Genomic DNA, 20499 nt, shown 5'->3' on the forward strand with positions numbered 1-20499 from the left:
ACCGAAGCACGCGGTCCCCGGCGGCGCGTTTGCAAACCCCACCAACGCCAACGCCTTGAAACCGCCAAACTTCCTGTCTCCATACCACCAAAGCGACCAAAGCGCCGTGCCAAGTGCCCCAGGGACTCCAGCGGAGGCTGCACTAGACCTCGAGCCCCAGGGCGGGGTTTTCCGCTCTCCCAAACTCCTGGGACCCGCACCTCCGCTGGGGGTCTCCAAACGTGCGCGCTGCGCCCGGGGCGCACCGGGCGCGCCTGTGGCCGCGTCTTGCGGCCTCGCCCTGGCAGCACGCTTGGGGAGCCCGGGGCGGTCGCCCACCTACCTGCTCCGCCGCCTCCTCCCTGTGGCTCTCCGGGGCTGAAGACGGCTACTTTATTGTCTCGGCTGCGCACCGCGCGGGACCTGGGGACCCGGCTCTGCGCCAGTCCTGCAAGTCCGCTCTGCGCTGTGCCTTCCCCGGCGGCGGCTGCCTTCCTCTTCCTCCTCTTCCTCTCTGTCCAAGCTCCAGCTCAGCACGTGAGCTACGCAGCCCGACTCCCGGGCTCTCTGGGCAGCCAGCGCCTGCCGCATCCCCCGGCCCGGGTCTGCAGGTCGCCCCCGCCACCGCCGCTCGCCGTGCGTCCTCGCTTTGATCCACACTTACAGCTGTGCCCCGGGCCGCCTTTCTCGCGTCCTTCCGTCCTGCCTGCCTCCTCTCGCTGTCAGCCGGGGCTTTCGGCTCCCTCTCTCCCCAGCAGCCCCCGCCCGCCGCCTCTCCGGGGGCTGGGGCGGCCGCTGCCAATGAGGCTCGGCTGATGCGCTGTTCCGGCCCAGTCATTGTATCGGGAGGGAAGGAAGGGGAGGGGGAGAGGGAGGAAGGGAGGGGGCCCCCTCGGCCCCCGCCGCACGCGGCTGCGGGCTGGGCTAGCCTTCCCCGGCAGAGAAAGGGCGCCGGTGCCAGGAGGCGCGGAGCGGAGCCTGCCAGGAGGAGGGGAAAGAGGGGGTCACCAGCCCGCGCCTCTCCATCGCTCCCTCCGACTCCTCCAAGCTCTGGGCGGAACTTGATTCTGCCTCACCGGCTTCAGGCATCCCAGGACCTGAGTGCTGTTAGAATAAAGGGTATGAGGCACCGGTGGCAGAGGCAGGCGCGGAATGCACCCAGCCACCCAAGAGGGGCTGGCGAAATGACTCCTGAGATCCCTGCAAATCTGAAACCATTGCACTTGAAAGACAGAAAGAAAAAAAAAAAAGGCGAGCCTATCCCATATCAGGCATTTATCCCTAAGAACAATTTTTGTTTTATTATGCGTTCTTTACATGAAACTCGGGAGGCTCAGAGAGGTTAGCTCAAAATAGCTGATGAGTGACAGGGAAGAGATTCCAACTTGATCTGGTGCTGAGTGTAACACAGCAAATGGGAGAGGAAGGAGAGGAAGGGAGGATTCTTCATGAACGACTTCCTTGCAGAGTTTTTATATTCTCTTCAAACGAGTTGACAAGGAGAGCACCAAAGGTGATCTGACAGGGCTGGGAGAAAATATTTCCCAAACAGCCTTAAATGTATGTCCCGTGACCAGACTTCACTTCTCCACACACCGTGAATTAATTTTTCTCTACACACTATGAATTAATTTATTTTAAAAAGCAAATCCATTTTTAAAAATAATTGCCTCACAACTACACAATCACACAGCTTTGAATTTTTGTTGAAAATTAAATTGATTTATCCGCTATCAATATTTTAAAGACTCCACAGTTTCTGTGACCCTGGTTTTGGCCTTTCTTCCTCCTTCTCCTCCGTCTTCCCCTACCCGTCTTTCTCCCCCTTCCTCCCTTCCTTTTTGACAGGTCACCAGCCTAGAAAAAGAATGGGGGCACGGGGCATCTTGATTTCACAGGCCCTGGTGTAGCTGCTACTGACATGAGGGAGCAAGTAGCAAGCAAGATCTGAAGTAGTAAAGGTTCAAGATAGCATGTTGCGGAATATTATATGTGTGCAGAATAAGGTTTAATTACATTTGCTTCCGATGTTGAATGGATTGTTTGCTTTTAATTAAATAGAATATATTGAATGAATAGCTAACATTTATTGAGTGGTAATTACACTCCCGGCCTCCCCACCCTGTCCCCAAGACTTGAGCTAAATAAGCACTTCTCTTGGCATCATCTTATTGCATTCTTCTGGGAGAATGGGAGTGGACTGAAAGCTCCCTGTGGCCAGGGTCTACGTTCGCCTTGTTCAGCATCAGGCACATAGCAATGGCTATTCAGTGTCAGTTGAGTTAAGGGAGCCCTGTTTTACTGAGGAGGAACCTGAGGCTCTGAGAGGTTAGCTGACCTGCCTGATAGTATGAAACTAGAAGGTAGCAGTGCCTATCTATAAATGCAGGTCTGGTAACTCTCTACCCATTGCACAATACAATCTATTCAACAGGTATTGGAGCATAAGGACCCCAGGTAGGGGAGTGATGCAATGAATAATGGTTTGCCCAGTGCTCACAAATGCCACAATTTCTCCAGAGACAAAATAAATACATGTAGCATAGTCATTAGAAAACACTACAGAGTGTAGGGCAAAATGGAACAATGCAGGTAAAATGTACAGCGCAAGGCTGGGCATCTAAGAAGTGTGTGGCATTTATTATGTTTGCGGAAAAAACTGGATACAGACTATTACATGAAAATGCAATGTAAGAGATGTCAGAAAGGTTTATCTTTATTGGTGAGAGTAGTCCAGAAGAATTTCCTTGAAGATGTGGGATAGTCACTGGATTTTCTTGGAGCAAAGGGGCGTTGGCTTAAAAATGGGGGCTCCACGTTTGTTCTATGTGAGTTTGAAGCCCAGCTTTTCAAAATACTCAGCCTTTCTAGGCTTCGTTTTCTTTTTCTGTTAAACAGGGTTAATAATAATGCATTACTTACAGGGTTATTGTAAGGATTAAATTAGTTAATATGTGGAAAGCATTTGGAATAGTGCCTCATGCATGATAAATGCTTAATAAATACTAGCTATTATTATTAAAGAAGGGAGGCTGATTTCTTTCCAAATTCCATCTTCTGAAAAATAAATATTTATAGAATAAATATTTATGGAATATTTATGGAAAACAGCAAAATTAAAACCACAACACAATTGAACCTGCAAAAACTTTTTTTCCTTTATTTTATCCTAATATAGAATTATCAACCTGGCTGCATATTAGAGTTCTGGGAGATGTTTTTTCTTTATTTGTTTGTTTGTTTGTTTTCAATACTGGAAACAATTATATTAGAATCTCTGGGGGTGGAGTTTGGGCATCAGGATTTTCTTAAAGCTTTGTAGGTGAAATCATTATACAGTAAGGATTGGAATCACCAAAATGTCCACAGGATGTCCGTAGGAACTACCTGAAACCTACTCATGGATTACGTATTTGGATTCTGTATTATAGACTTGGCTGCAGGAACCACATCCAGAGGGAAAACAACACATCCTTTACTTTTTGTGTGACTAGTAAATACCTAACTCTAGGATAGGTACTATGCCAAAACAAACAAACAAACACACAAAAAACTGCAACAAACAAGGTGAAGGAAATGAGGCTTGTCATTCAGAAGCTCATAATTGAGTTGTGATGAGACAAATATATATGGACAAAGTGACAGCAAGGAGCATGAGGAAACAATTCTGTCTTGAAATATATAATTTCCAGGTGAAAAATCAGGGCCCACCCACTGCTGTATATATAATAAAATTGTTTTGATGCAAGAGGGTGTTAGAAATTCCCCAGACCCCCATTTCAAGCCCTCAGTCTTACACAGTATGAAGGAGTGTGACATGAGATTCAGCTATTGAATTAATAAGAACATGTATCATAAATATTTTATTTTCTAAATTTAAAGTTATTTTTATATTTATTTATTTATATATCTGTACTAAGTATAGATATATGCCCATTGGAGAAGTTGTTTTTTTTTTTTTTTTTAAGATGGGGTCTCACTCTGTCACCCAGGCTGGAGTGCAGTGGCACCATCTCAGCTCACCGCAGCCTCTACCTCCCAGGTTCAAGCGATTCTCTCACCTCAGCCTCCCCAGCAGCTGGGATTACAGGGGTGTGCCACCTCACCCAGCTAATTTTTGCATTTTTAGTACAGACAGGGTTTCACCATGTTGGCCAGACTGGTCTCGGACTCCTGATCTCAGGTGATCCTCCCACCTCGGCCTCCTAAAGTGCTGGGATTACAGGCACGAGCCACTGCACCCAGCCGAGAAGTTTCTGATAATATAAAAAATACATAAAGTAGAAATGAAAAATTATTTGCAAGTTCACTACCCTGAATAAGCATCTTTGACATATATAGTCCAGGCTTTTAAAAATGTACATGCAAACACAAAACGTACAAATCATCTATTATATTGATATACCATAATTTATTCACCCAAGCCAATTAGTTATCTTTGATTTTTATTTTTCTTCTATGTACAATTTTAAAACCAAGGTTAAAAGGAGGTCATATCATTCCTACAGCACTATCATTTTCTTCAGAGTGTTTCTGCCTTTCAAAGATTTCCTGCTGGTTATTCAAATATGGGATAAGAGCATATATACCGCTTGCATATTTTATAGCTAAAGGCTTGTGAGTGGGCAGACGTTCATTAATTTGAAACAAGAACCCGTGCTCATGTTCATTAAGTGTTTTGCACATGTGGTCTCATTTTATTAGTGACCCTGTGAAGTAATCACCCTTTTTCACTCCATTCTACACATGAGAAAATTAACCCAGACAGGTGAAATGACTTGCTCATGGTCCTATAACTAGCAAGTCAGTAGCTACAATTTGATCCCAGGTCTGTTTGACCAAGCGGGAATGAAGGTCTAGCCCGCCATGCCAGGAGACACACGGTACTTTCGTTGTGAATATAATGAGTTGGGTAGATCTCAGTGATTTCTGGATTTTCAACAGACTAAAAAAAAAATTGAATCACAATAATATTGGACATGTAAAAAAACCATACTTGTTGCTACTCAGGGTCAATTGTTGTGTTTTCTTTCTAAAGCACTCTTTAGATAACTAAGAACAGCCATCCATTGATATACTTCAAGATATTTTGCTACTTCTGAAAGCGTACCATTGCAGCATATATTTCTGTGTGAGCCCTAGATGTACTCTGCACCTTGAAGACACAACACACTGTAATCAATAAAAAGGAGGCCCATTATTTCATGCCTCCATGGGATGTTCATCATCACTGATGCCTCATCTTTCTATTTAAGCCCAGAGCCTTGAGATGAAATTAAAGCTTTTTTTTCACTAACCTAACCAAGGCTGATGTGTTTTATGCTCAAATATAGCATAAAATTATTAGGTCATTATCTCCAATCTTTGAATATGTAAATAAACATAAAATAAGGCTTTGTTTTAAGTGTACTAATTATGATACCCTGAAATTAAAACAAAATAAGAAAACTTAAATAATTATGTTTAAACATAGACAGAAAGATCATTGGTTAAATCACAGGAAATTGTGTTTCTGTGGATTAAAGGTCAAATATTGGCAACTTCATGGGGTTCAACCTAACATGAAGCTGTTGCTGATTTAGCTGTGACTATGAACGTGTGTCATGAGGCTAACTGTGGCTGCACTTGCTTCCCGATTATGGAAGTAATATAATTGAATGAGAATCTTGTGATCATGCATACATAACTGTCTTTCGAGGGCACACCACTAAGCACTTCTTATATGTGAAAATGCTTTTTAATAATGTTCTTTTGGCACTTTGCCAGCTAAAATGCCTTGGCGAGAGGCCAGTGCCACAGTCCAGCTCCATCGTGGATAGCCTGAGGGCTGGCAGTTCAGGGGAATCTTAAATCAGAGTATTCAGAGACTATCAAATTTCCTTCCAAAAAGCAAGGACACTCCACAGGAACTAAAACAAATGCTCTTTTTTTTTTGTAGCCATGTTACCTAATCACAAGGATCCCAAACTGATTAGAGTAAATAATTTGGTAATTATATTGGGAAAGACTCCTTTTCACTGGAGAGGTTGCAAACTGCCCTGGGTTTTGGTTTGTATAGTGTTTTCTAAGTTGCTAGTGATTAAAAATTGGAGATTTCAACATAAACATCTGGATTTGTGTGTGGGTGTGCCTGAGTGTATTTAGAGGGAAGATTCCAAATGCAACCTACACCATTTGATGTTATTCCATTATTTCTAAAAATAGATTTTAATTTTTAGAAATTTATAGAAAAAGTGCCAATTTTCTATAAACATAACTCCGTTTAAAAATTAGACCCCCTTTTCATAATTCTAGGATTATTTCATCAAAAATGCATTATTTTCTTTAAAAATGAATAAAACAGGGAAACAAAAGTGCCATGAGCTCATCAGGGTTTTCCTGGCAACTCCAGACGTGAATAGAAGAGCTCTTCCAGTTTGATTGTGGCCTTCACACAGTTTTCTTATGCCTGTTTCAGTTTAGGTATTCTGTTGACTTTCTCTAACACCTTTTTCTCTTAGTATCAAGAAATTATACAACTTGAAGGAATTTAGAAAACTTTTGGTCTGAGGGTTACAAGTTCAAATGCTTAGGTCAGGCAACAACTCATGTGCAGAGGGTCAGATATATGTCAATAGGGAATAGTGGAGACTATGGCAATTGGAGAGCATGTGCCCTGTCTACAGGCCCCCCCGCCCCCACTCAGTAACAATCTATTGTTGAGACAACAGTGTTGCCAGAATTGCTTTTCAAGAGAGGCCAGAAATGTGGATTTTTATGAATATCTCTTGATTATAAAATGTTGACAGCTAATTTGAAGCCATTTTTAAATACATACGAACAAGCCATTTTTAAATAAATACAAACAAAACCATATCTACTGGCCCCATATGACTTAAGAGCCTCCAGTTTGTGGCTGCTGATAGATTCCAACCTCTTCATTGCGCAGATCAGGAAACTGAGGCCCAGAGAGTGAATGTGATTTGCCTAAGAGTAAAAAGTGATAGTACAGGAAGTAGAACCTTGTCTACTTGGCTTTTATCCTAGGGCTTTTCCAATACAAACATCTGCTTCTATTTTCTTGCTAAGATTTAAATGATGTTCCTAATTACATGATTTCAAACATTGTACATTGTTAAAAAATAACAATATTCATTGGCTTTGGCGCACACAATTTACAATAAGTGGTTTTTCAGCCACATGATCACATAGTCTAAATTGCTTCTAACATTTATAAGGCCAACATAATTCTACCTCCATTCATCTACTAAGAAAACTTTATTCATCTCTACTTCCCTATACTTATTCTCCCTTGAACTGGTTACTAAATCTGGCCAAATTTGGAGAAAAAGTAAAATATTTAAGAAGAACCAGGTTGACTGCTCTACCATGAATAAGAACTAAGTGGGGAGAAAAAGAAAAATACACTTGTGAACCAGTGACTGTAAAAACTAAGCCATGCATTCAAAATGTTTAAGGGCAGTTTGCTGATTTTGCCAAAGCAAACAAAATACACACAGTAATCTTGTAAGAACCTCAGCACACTTCAGCAAAGAAGTGGAGATAATTTTTCTAAGAGTTTCGGTAACTGAAAACTTCCATTATATGTCTGAGATTGTTTTTATTTTTTCTTTTTCAGAAAAATTTAAAAACAGAATAGTTCAGAATAGACGATAACAAACTTCCCTACAGCTACTATTCAGGATTGTCCATTGTCCTTTGTTTTTCATGGGACAAAATAAAAAACTTTACAGAAAAGCTGAAGTTCCCTTTGTTCCTTATTACCAACTTTATTCTTATTTCCAACTGCCCAGAAGTAACCAATATCATGAAGTTTGTATCAATCCTTCCAAATTTTTGCATGGATATACATACCCATGAATATGATATAGTTTTGTTATTTACATTTTTAAATGTACACACATGGTATCATACTATATATAATGTACCAGAGCCTGTGTGTTTCCTCTAATAACAGCCTGTCAAAAATCTATCCATCTGACCTAAATCAGATCAAGTAAAAAAATAAGTAAAAAAATAAATAAAAATTAAAAATCTATCCAAGTTGATGAATATGGACCTAGTTCATTCCTTTTAGCCACTTTATGATATTTTATATTTTATTTGTTCATGTCGGTAGATGGCTGCTAGGCCATTTTCAATATATGAGTCATTTGATTTTAAAATATTTAAAGTAAGAACTAATTTTCCAGAAAAGGTTGACAATCAGTATTAAGCCAGTAGTTTATTACACTATCCAAAGTGTAAGGAGAAAGATATTCTATACTTTCTTCTAGACCCAGGACTCCTGGCCCTCTAGTATGTCAGGCAGTTCATTGGCCCCATTGTATGGAAAATTTGTTATGAATGATAATTTTCTGAAGGGAGGGTTGATAGCTCTTATGAGATTAAAATCTATCTGTGCCAACCCCCAAAATAAAGAATAACTATTTTTAAATGTCTTCCACTCACCATGGGAAATAATCATAGTGATTACTTCTGCAGTTCTGCTTTTTTTCCACGATTTTTGAATGAATTGCCATCTTTTATTTTGGCTTACAATGAAATTAAATTCAACAGTTAAGCAATGAAAATGCACTGAATATCAGTAGATGGGACAAGTGCCAGTAGCAGGGACACGAACAAGTCAAGAAAAGCCCTGTGTTTCACTAACACAAAAGTCTGGTGAGAAAGGTAATGTCAAAGCCAATGTGGAGTTTCTCAAAAGGGTGACTCTATTGACACTTTTACTGGATAACGATTTTTGCTGTGGGGGCTGTCCTATGCATGATGGGATGTTTCACAGCACCCCTGGCCTCTGCCTACTAGATGCAGTAGCCTCTACTCACAAGTCGTGACAACCAAAAATATCTCCAAGCTCTCTCAAATGTTTCCCAGGAGGCAAATCTACCCGGCTCAGAACCACTGGCTTAATATGATGAGCAATGCCAAAGAGAAGTATGGGTTTCAGTCTGTAAAATGCTTCCTTGAATGAGCAATCTGTGCAAAACAGAGGCATAAGTTCATGCGGGGGAGGAAACACTGATTGGAGTACTCACAGAAGGATGTTCTTGTCTTCACAATGCCACAAATTATTTTATGACCTTGGTCAAGTTATTCAATCTCTGTACAACAGGATGGTTGGATACATCTAGCTCTAAAATTCTACAGTATCCTTGACATCTGAGTCCTTGGCGAATTATCAGAAAGGGTGTGAGGGACTAATATTTGGAAGCTGCTGCTATTTTGGGAAAAATAAACACAGAAAAGTGCTCTGCTAAGTATACCATGTCATCCAAAGCAACCTTTTTATTAGAAAACATAGCTTCTGGATACATTTGCCACATTGTTTCTTTTTAAATGATCTTGCCAATTGATTTCCTCATTATAAAGCAATCTTGTAGACTCTATTAACAGGAATTGCTGGCTGTTTATCTCTCTTGTAAATTTGGTCTTCAAGAAATGGGGCCAGATTTATAATCAATGACATTTTTTAAGAGTTCTTTCTCTTAGCCACAGAACACATACGGCCAACGAAAGCTTCTCTAGACAACTCAACCAATGTGATCTTGGGTGAATTGTCCTGAAAAATACAGTAATGCCATTTCCACTAACAATATATCTTTGATTTCTGCTGTGTCAGTGATGATATGGGCACAAGTTCATTTGTGCCTAAATGAATACCAGAAACAGGAATCATTAAAGCAACTGCTTAATAGCTCTGGCTTTTAGTTCTTAATCTTATCAGGATTCCAAACGGACAGAAAGGAGATTTGGCATTGGACATTCTCAAACTCTCCCCTGTGGTAACTTATGTATATGCTGCCACGCTATCCCTGCCTGAAAGCCATTTCCCTCAGGTCTTTGCTTGGCTGACTCTTTCTTTTCATTTAGGGACCAGCACAAAGTTCACTTCTTCAGAGAGTATTGCCCTGCCCATCCTGAAGAAACTAACCGTCCACATTGTCTACCTTAATTGTTCAGGTTTTTATTGACTGCCTTCCCTTACCATAAAATAAGCTCCATACACATCAGGGGCTTTTTTGACTATCGTTCATTGCTGTATCATCAGCACCTGGAACAGAATAGACACCCAGTAGAGATTCACTAAGTACTTCTTGGAATTAAATGCTGCCCCTTTCCTCTTTGCTTAGCTAACTCCTATTAATTACTGGGACCTCAGTTCGGATAGCATGGCCTCAGGAAAATCTTTCCTGGTGATCCAAGGTCTGTTAAATCGCCCAATACACTCTGGATAATAACATACCAAATACACTCTGGATAATAGCATAAATCTCTTTCTCCTCTTGACACTTTCTTGGTTCTCGTTCAGGGCTGACTTTGTCCCCCAGGGAACATTTGACAATATCTGGAGAAATGTTGGTGGACACAACTGGGGAGGAGGAGCGCAGTGGTTACTACTGTCACCCAGTGGGTAGAGGCCAGAGATGCTGTCATACATACGATAATGCACACAAGGGCCTCTCAACGACAAAGAATTATCCAGCCCCATGTGTCAATACTGCTGAAGTTGAGAAACCCTACCCTAAACAGATTGGCAATTTTATATTCATTTGTGTAATTCTTTGCTTAATGTCTGTCTCCCCTACTATACTATAAAATAATGACTAGAACTTGGGATTTAAAATCCATGAAACTTTATCCAGCCACTCAACTATTAGGACCACCAGGCAGCTCACTTAGCTGTTGGCTTTGCCAGTTTCTAGATGGAGTTAATAATGACTTACATTAGAAATAGTCCAAATATTAGTTCTGTTTGGTAGGAACAAAGCACAGTGGATATTTAACAACTTAACCATGCATAACGAAATCCAAGAAGCAAACCCCAAAATGCAAAGAGTGAAGTACTGGAGAATATTCAAGTATTAATATACAAAATGCTCAACCATAGGAACACATGAAAGAATTTTGCTGTGGCCTTATAAGTAGGACCTATGGCTTTGGGTAATGGCGGAGAAGAAAGTAAATTGACTCTATAAACACCTGAGACAAAATATATATAAAAACAGCAACTAGGCATCCCCTCCATTTGAGAGAAGAATAAAGTTCAATAAGGAAGGAGATCGAATGTTCATATCCACCTAGGATGAAGAAACATTTGTGCACTGGTCATAAGAAAGCTTTATTAGAAAATGGCAGCTCTTTGATACCGGTAATGAGAGGCAAAATCTTCTTCCCCTTAAACTAATATTTGATGGGTCTAAAGAGGATGGTCTTGTTTATGTGTTATACCACTAAATGGATCAAAACAAAGTAAGTAATATTCATGTGTCCTTAAGATTGCTTCGTAAATTTTCAATATGAATTCAAAATATCCAAGGATTCATTGCTTGATTCTATGCTTTTAATGAAAGGATTCTGTCTTAAGTTGCTGGAGGCCTGATGTAGCATAGACAGGCAGATCTTGTACTTCACTGAAACATGTACATCACCAAGAGATTGTAATACATGTTTTGAATTGGATTTAAAAAAAAAAAAGATTTCGTTGAATTCTCACTGCCTGTAAAGTTATCCACAAAGACCTCCTCACTGGCTTTCTTTAGGGATTCAAAAGGCTTAAAATTTCTGTCCTTCTTCACAAATGCAATAACCTGAAGTGAGAGACCATAAGGAAACAGATGGTAAAAGAAACTTTGTTTATTTTCTTTTTATTTTTGATTTTAATCTTTTCAAGTTTCCAAGGACTTAAAACAGATGTCTGTGACCTGCTTTTATTTTTTTTCAAGCTAGTAAAGAAAAGCTGACCTCAACATTCTAGGGAGAAATCTGTTTAATCAGTAGTTAAGATTTGATCTACTGAGTTCCCAGATAATTTTTTAATCATTCAGAATAAATCATGACATACACTTTTAAACAGTCATCTTTACTATGTGACCCTCTTCTGAAAGGAAGGACATCCTGTAAAAATGCACAGTACTAGTCTTGAAGTAGATTTCAACTATTCACTTTAGTGCCAATTGCTAGAGAAGGTTCTATTTATAACCTCTAGAATCCAGATGACATCTTTTATCCTTTGCAACTACACTTAAAGGAACAGAAATAAGAGTTTTCTTTTGACACTCACTCTCCCACCCCTGGACCTCAAACCTCTGGCTGTAATTTCCCGGGGATATTCCATCTCTTATCAGTGGTTCTCACCCAGGAACAAGTTTGTCCCCACAAGACATTTGACAAAGCCTAGAGATATTTTTGCTTGTCACAAGTGACTGGGTGGTGCATGTGCTACTGACATTTAGTGAGTGGAGGCCAGAGATGCTGCTAAACATCGTACAATGCATAGGGCAGACATCCAAAACAAAAAAAATATCTGGCCAAATATCTCAAAAATGCCAAGGTTGAGAATCCCTGATCTATGATTTTTATCACTAGCATTAACGGAATCAGATGTGTTTGTGCCTGACAGACAGTTTTCAGTAGAGTATTTTTAAAACAAAATTAGCCTTTACTTTCTTATCTTTCAGGCTAGTTAAAATATTAATGGGAAAATCAATGATTCCCTCAATTAAGCCTCCCAGCATCAAGACTCCATTATTGACCTTTCAAAGTAACTCTTCTATTTTGGGACCTGGGAAAACCATATAATTCTAGCTAGCAAAGGTTCCACCGGAAGAGTTATCCAAGGAAATCCGGGGCTGGCACCCTCTGTGGGACTTCAGAGAAAAGGCTATTGATTTTCTGTAGCCTTTTATTTTTAAAAAAGAGTGACACATTGTTGTGGGAAGTTTTTATTCTGTATAAAAATGCCAAAATAAGTAAGTGCTGTCTCAGAGGTATCATTGAGGGCCCAACCTTCTTAGAGCTGTGCTGTCCCTAAATGTGTGGGCCAAAGGGAAGGAAGCCCAAGGAGCCTACCTTGTGGGGTTACCTAATAATGTTCTGCCTATTGGATGTGTTCACTAAATGCACACAGGTCAATTTTTTTTAGATTGGATTTTCCCAGAAGCACACTCTGAGTCAAGAATTGGGTTCTCCCATGAAAAACTGCTGAGGGAATGGGGTAAGTAGGACAGGAAGGGGAACAAGGTCAGGCAAGGATGTCACCTCGAGTCAACCCCCAGCTGCAGCCTGACCTTCAGGGGAGCTCTGGAGCATAGACTACACCTCAGTTTACTCACCTGGAGGCAAAGGAGCTGGGTTTTTATACTTTCACACCAGTCTGTCAGCGGCTTCCCTGGGTGATGGGAGGACACTCTCAGGCACTTTTGGCTTTCCATCCAGAGAAGGAGCTCAATCCATCCTCTGAAGAGGGTGCCACAGGGGAGGAATCAGCAGCAGAGCAACGGACACTGGTGGTCAAAGGGATCTGAGGGGGATTTGCAGTTTCTACTGCTTCATAGTCTTGAAGTGTGGCAGGGCATGCAGTTTGTGGACTGTAAAACATTCATTCATTCAGTCGATCATTCCTTCAACAAATACTTGTTGAATTTCCACCGTGCGCCATGAACTGTGCAATGAGCTGGAGATATATGGTGCACACAAAGTGTGAACAGCAAACGGGCTATGGCAATCTAGTGCTGGAGCCAGGAGTGAAGCCTGCTACAGGAGGGACACCTACTCAGCCTGGGAGATATGATTCTGGAGGAGGCAACAGTAAGTTTGAGAATCAAAAGATAAGCCAGAGTTAGCCCAGTACAAATATCTAGAGGTCAGGGTTGGATAGCAGGGCGATGAAGATTCTCCTACTCCTTCCTATGGACCAAGGTGGACAACATCCTGGATGACACTTTGGGAACTAAAGATAGTGGAAGAATAAGAAGCAAAATTGTAGTGTTGTTCAAATTGTGAGCCCTTAAGCAAATACTCATAGGCTCTTTCCTCTCTGGAGCCAGAGACATCATTGCAGTATTTTCTGGGGGCACCATTTTTTGGAACTTGTCCCAGCATGTGTACCAATGAAGACCAGTAAGCTCTTTGAGAGCTGTTAGCTTGAAGGGCTGGGACTAGCTGGCACCATGTGTTTCAGTGTTATTAGTGTGGAATATTGCCAGAGGTGAGATGTCTTAGGCAGAAATAAGAAGACAAATAGATTTCACCTAACCTGCCACTCTCAACTTACCAAATGAATGGTGTTTATGGGCACCTAGCACAGGAGCCAGGTCCTAAGGACTCTCTGCTAGGGCTGGCCAGTAACTCTCAGTCACTGAGTCCCAAGGAAGGGGATGGAGTGGCTGTGAGCAGCAGGAGACACAGAGGAGTTAGGAATAGTGGCTTTTTACCAACTAGTATAGAAGTACAGTCATCCTTCAGTATCCGTGGAGGATTCCATGACTCCCTGAGGATACCAAAATCCACAGATGCTCAAGTCCCCGATATAAAATGGTATAGTATTTGCATATAATGTATGCACATCCATCCATATACAGTACTTAAAATTATCTTTAGATTACTTGTAATAATTAATACAATGTAAATGCTATGCAAATAGTTGAATACTGTGTTGTTTAGGGAGAATAATAACAAGGAGAAAAGTCTGTGCATGTTCATTAGGGACACAACATCCATTTTTTTCCCCAAATATTTTTGATCCTTGGTTGATTGAATTCGTTCATGTGGAACCCACAGATATGGAGGGCCAACTGTGTTTCACTATATTTAAAATGAGCAGGCTCCATGTATCAGCTGAATATTATGTGAATGAAGGGAGTTGGATATGTTTTTAAGATTTAAATTATGTAGTCATTTAATCCATACAATTATGTACGACATACAATTATGTATGACTTTTCCATTCCCTGCTTTGGATAGACATGGTTTCAGTGAATATTTTATTTTTCTCTGAACTATAAGAAAAGTCATAAGTGTAACAATCATGTTACATACATAATAACAACATGTACATGTAGCAGTAGAGTTGCATACATAACATAAATGTAACAAAGAGGAACAACAGGGAGTGGTGGGAACTGTGGCAAACTGGAGAAGTGTGCCTGACCTAGTGGGTGCAACTGCTACTCAGCTGAAGCCAGCAGGGAACCATGTGGGAATGCAGGCCCACTATTGCCAACAGTTCTGATTTTTCAAGGGGAGCCAGAAACTCCAATTTTTAAAAGATTTCTCTGGATTTTGAAATGTTAACAGCCAATTCAAAAAATTTTTTTAACACTATGTGAACCAAACAAAACATATCTATGGGCCAGATTTGATTTATGGACCACCAGTTTGCAAGGCTCTTGTTCTCTAAAGGCTAAATTTGTGTCGGTCTTGCTGCTATTCCCCCTCTCTCCCACCACCTGTTCTTTCAATTCCTAGAATTCCCATGGTTCTGGTGGACTGGAGTAGCCAGTTCCCTGTAGTTGAGACCATCCTTTGTTTCTTACAGTGATAGTTAGAGCTGACACAGGTGCCAGGAGACATTTCAGCTGTGTATTTGAATGGTGGAGATGATTAAATCTGTTTATGTTGACATTCTTGAGAAGGATGGTCAATGTTGGTGGAGGTTTCACAGCTAAGCTCAAGACAAAGACAGTCAATCATTTTTACTTAACAAAACTGGAAAACTTAGGTTTGAAGTTCTCAGGAATGGTAAAGAAAAACAAACAAACAAAAACCCTCAAGTGACTGATAAATAGCAATCTAACTTGCTACCTACCTTGGTTTATCAACCTTCTCTATCAGATATTTCTCTCTGAAATAATGATAGGTCATCTCTGCTCTAGGTATGGGGACCACAACTTGCTTCAAAGTCAGCATTCAGAGAAAAAAGAATTGAAATAAAATGGAATCACATCACATGTGTGCTGAATGTACTCAAACTCAACTATGTGACCTTGGCCAAAAGAGAAATACCGTTTAATTTATTCCTTCTCCTTTCCACCTTTCAAACTAGACTCTGGCCTCCACTGCTTCAGGACAAGAAAACCCACAACCAAATTGTAAAAAGAAACAAAGAAATTAATCCTTGGTTTTTGGTCTTCCAGGAGTCTGAGCTCTGTTGATTTAAGGGAAGGTAATGAATCTTAAAGGGAAATTTTGAATACATGTGGGGTTTTTTCCTCTTTTCTGACTGTAAAAGCAGATTTCTTAGAAGATGAAATTTATTGATAATTATTGAAATAAGTATAGTCATAATAGCTATTATTTATTGAGTGCCTTCTATGTGTCAAGCACTGAGCTAAACAGATCAGTATTTAACACTCATAAATATTAGCTTCTTTAATCTTTCCAGAAATTCTACAGTTCCAGGCACTATAATTATTCCCATTTTACAGATTAGGAGACACAGGCCCATATATAATAACCAGTCTAAGGTCCCATGGCTATTAAGTGACAGAGTCAAGATTCAAACTCAATTCATCTGACTTAAAAGCTTATGTTCTTTAGTGGGAATATTGAGATTTATCCCCTTACCAGTGGTGGTGAAGATTCATTACTAGTTTAATAATTATAAGAAGTCCTTACTAAAAACAGTGTGCCAGGCAATGAACACATGATGAGGTACAGTCCTGCTACTGGAGTCTTTAGACAGATTGAAAAAACAGAGATCTAAATAAATGATTAAAGTACAAAATGAGAGCTATGATAGAGGTATCCCCAGAAGAAGAGCTCTGAGTTTCTTTTCCGTGTGTATTGTTGTCAATTCCAGCCCTCAGCCATTAGACCAGTTGGAATCTCCCAGTTAACTCCTCAAATTTCTGAGTAAAGAACATTCACTGGTGGCCGGACATAGTGGCTCACGCATATAATCCCAGCACTTTGGGAGGCCGAGGCAGGTGGAACACCTGAGGTCAGGAGTTCAAAACAAGTGCGGCCGACATGGTGAAATCCCATCTCTACTAAAAATACAAAAATTAACCAGGCGTGGTGGCAGGCTCCTGTGGTCCCAGCTACTCAGGAGGCTGAGGCAGGAAAATTGCTTGAACCTGGGAGGCAGAAGTTGCAGTGAGCTGAGATCACGCCATTGCACTCCAGCCTGGGCGATTTCATCTCAAAAAAATTATATATATATATATATATATTTTCATTGTCAAGCTATACCTCTGTCCAAGTCAGATAGCATCTACTCACCCTTCTTAATTAGTTTTCCTGAGCTTGTTAATAATCTTGAAGTCTGCAACATTTAATATCGAATTGTTCTGACATCATCCACAGAGATTTCCTCCTGGGGCAGTATTTCCTAATGTCCTCACAGTGCAATTTATATTTTTGTTACAGAGAAGGCTGCCAAGCATTAGGCAATTGTCAAACACCAACAGGCTGTAGGGACAATGGTTCTTCTTTCTCTTTGGAGTCCAGCCAAACAAAATGAACCCAACAAAATGAAGCAAGCCTGGAAGGAATGTACCATCGAAGCCACTACAGAAGCATAAAGCTAAGCATTGACATCTTCCCACGCATTTCAGGGCATTAGGCTTAGATTATACCAGGCTAAGAAGATGAAGATTAATGTTTGGCTGCAAAACAAGAATTTATTACTAACTGCTATGGTCTGAATGTTTTTGTCTCCTCACATATGTTAAAATCCTAACCACCAAGGTGATGGTATTGGAGACAGGGCCTTTGGGAGATAACTAGATCATAAGGGTAGAGCCCTTATGATTGGGATTAATGCCCATATAAAAGAGACCCCAGAGAACTAGCCACTCCTTCTCACCATGTGAGGACACAACTAGCAGGTACCATCTATGAACCAGGAAGCAAGCCCTCACCAGGCACTGAATTTGCCAGCACCTTGATCTTAGACTTCCCAGCCTTGAGAACCATAAGAAATAAATTTCTGCTGTTTATAAACTGCCTAGTCGATGATATTCTGTTACTGTACCCCAAATTTACACTGACCAAACATAAATGTAAGCAAAAGTTATCCTTCTATCTGGCATATTTGCTGAGAATATTTTCTTCTCTTGATTTTTACAAATACTTTGCAAGGTAGTATTGCAAGGAAGAACAGCAATGCTGCTATATTCCTTGGAGAATATGGTTCCCTGGTAAGTAATATCTCCAGAGGAATTGCTGAAGTTTTTGGTCTGTTGTAAAACAGTCTTCATAAAGACCTGGAAGCAAGACTGTAAAACATAGAAGGTAGGCATGCCTCTGGGCTTCTGATGACACTCAGTGCTCCATAGAATTATCCTGTTAAATCTCCGTGTATCTTATTAACATTTATTACAATAGCTATAATTTATTGAGCATCTACTCTATGCCAGGCACTGAACAATGAGATTTATATCCATTATCACTAATCAAAAGGTGAGACACAACTGACGGAACTCAATTCATGTTGTGAGTCTCTTTAAGACATGCATCTTCAATGGGAATATCATCTCCAAAGATGTGAAAATTGGTGTAGGGTGATAGTGAGGGGGAGGACTTACTCTTTTTATGTATGAAACACAGATATACATACAGAACTCAAACCGACACATGGTATATTTGTGGTATTAAAGTTTTATGTGGTGAGGGGAAGTAATTAGGCAAAAAATGCCTAAGAAGGCTCAGCGTGTGGTGATAACGAAAAAAAAGTTGAGAAACACTGCTTTAAGAGAGAGTCGACTCTTAATTTTTTGTTGAATTTTATAATATTTACTTTTTTTTTTTTTTTTTTTTTTTGAGATGGAGTCTCGCTCTGTCACCCAGGCTGGAGTGCAGTGGCGTGATCTCCGCTCACTGCAAGCTCCGCCTCCCAGGCTCACACCATTCTCCTGCCTCAGCCTCCCGTGTAGCTGGGACTACAGGCACCCACCACCACGCCCGGCTAATTTTTTTTTTTTTTTTTGTATTTTTAGTAGAGACGGGGTTTCACTGTGTTAGCCAGGATGGTCTCCATCTCCTTACCTCGTGATCCGCCCACCTCGGCTTCCCAAAGTGCTGCCACCGCGTGAGCCACCACGCCCCGCCATAATATTTACTTTATAATGTGAGAAATTTTTTAGCTATTTTGATGATTACCAGGTAAATCATGACTCGAAAATTTCAATTTGTATAGCTGATTTCATGTACTCTTGTGTAGGTTCTTTCATGTTTTGAAATTCTTAAAGAGTATTTCCTTCCTTGGGTCCACAGGAATTTTCAACAGATTTGGGGCACATTCCAGCATGTATGGAGTTCTGCTTCCCTACCATGTAATTCATGCTCCCTGATGCTGTGCTCATGGATAATTCCTACAACCACTAGGGGAGGAAGATGTTATGGTTCTGCTTTTTACAGATAAGGAAACAAACATTGTGAAAGGTTGAGACATTCATTTCCTCATGATCTTGCAGCTGGTTTGTGTGGACTTGGGATTAAAATCCAGGTCTGGAACAGTCTAAAGTCCATGCATATTTGATCCACTATTCCAGAGTTCTCAAAATGGTGTTCCATGGGCCAGATACAGTCCACAGACATGGCTTTTGTGTGTGTATGTGTTGTTTTGTTTTTGTTAACTTAGTGTACTTAAAATATTTAAATTTGTTGCCAATACTTAAAAATTAAGAGATCTTTACAGGAACAAGTCTAGATTTACAACTTTTCTTTGAAAGCTTAGGGGCTGTGGGCTTCCATCCTACATGGGAACAATTGACTGAAACTAAGGAGTGGATACTTTTCAAAACAGGGTTTGCACACTCCAATTTGCCTAAGTCCCTGCCCCTTCCTACTGCCTTCCACCCAAAACCCCTTCATTCAAACGTCCTGTATATATGACTCCCAGAATGTAGTGTTTCTGTTTCCTTCGACTTCCAGTGTTTTCTAAATCCTGTGTGTCTCTTCAGTATCTTTCCTTCTCACTCATCCATGCAATAATTTTAAAGTGAATTATGAGTCCACTTTAATTTACTACTTTATTCTTTCTGATTTTCTAGATCTCTCAAGCAGAGCAACTTTATCAGTGATATTTAATAAAATGAAACCAATTTTCTTTTTCTTCTTTCAGTAGCCATGTTATATTTCACCTGAAAATCCTTCTAATTCATTGCTTATTTCCTTAGGGTCTCCATTTCTGAAATTCATATGCTGCTAAGCCTTAAAATATTCAGTCTTTCCAAGCCTGTAGTTTTGAGCTACACTGCAAGGGCATATCAATTTTACTTCACAGTTCAGAGTTTTGATTAGTGATTATGTAAGGACTTTTTTTTCCCCTTGACCTTTTATGGGTTAAACAGAGCCTATGGGTCTATATAAAGCTCTTTCCTTCTTGAATTCTTTCCTTGCAAGTATCTTTATTTTGACTTGTGGTACTTGGTAGATTAAGTGCTTGAAAAAGAAGTGGTCTGCCTGCCAATTCAGGAAGAAGAAGGAAACATTCAAAAACTTGATCAGGGAGGAGGAGGAAACACTCAAGGAGTATAATTTGTTGGGGCATTCCAATCTGTCAACAGCTCCATCGCTATGAAGACATGAGAATCCAAGAAATAAACACAAAGCAACGACCATAGTAGATAAGAGGAGGGATTTCTATCCTGGAAGCAAATGTCTGTGTCCTCACATGGTGGTTTTATACTGTTCCATTGTTACTGTGGAATGCACTTTTCACCGACAACATCTGGCTCTCTAACAACGATGTAAGTCACTTAAGAACACACAAACACTATCACAAAACTAACA

At 40.3% G+C, this 20499-nt stretch overlaps 1 protein-coding gene across 1 annotated transcript in view; it reads right to left on the reverse strand.

The window, feature by feature from the left end:
* The window catches only part of FRMD4B (FERM domain containing 4B), a 369354-nt gene extending 368673 nt beyond the window's left edge, over positions 1–681 (reverse strand). Inside the window, exon 1 of the mRNA XM_055383373.2 lies at positions 323–681. The gene's annotated coding sequence lies outside the window, so the exon portion shown is untranslated. The remainder of the gene's footprint in view (positions 1–322) is intronic.
* Positions 682–20499: the final 19818 nt, after the last annotated feature.

The sequence above is a fragment of the Gorilla gorilla genome, chromosome 2 (assembly GCF_029281585.2).
Source record: "Gorilla gorilla gorilla isolate KB3781 chromosome 2, NHGRI_mGorGor1-v2.1_pri, whole genome shotgun sequence".
NCBI classification, from domain to species: domain Eukaryota; kingdom Metazoa; phylum Chordata; class Mammalia; order Primates; family Hominidae; genus Gorilla; species Gorilla gorilla.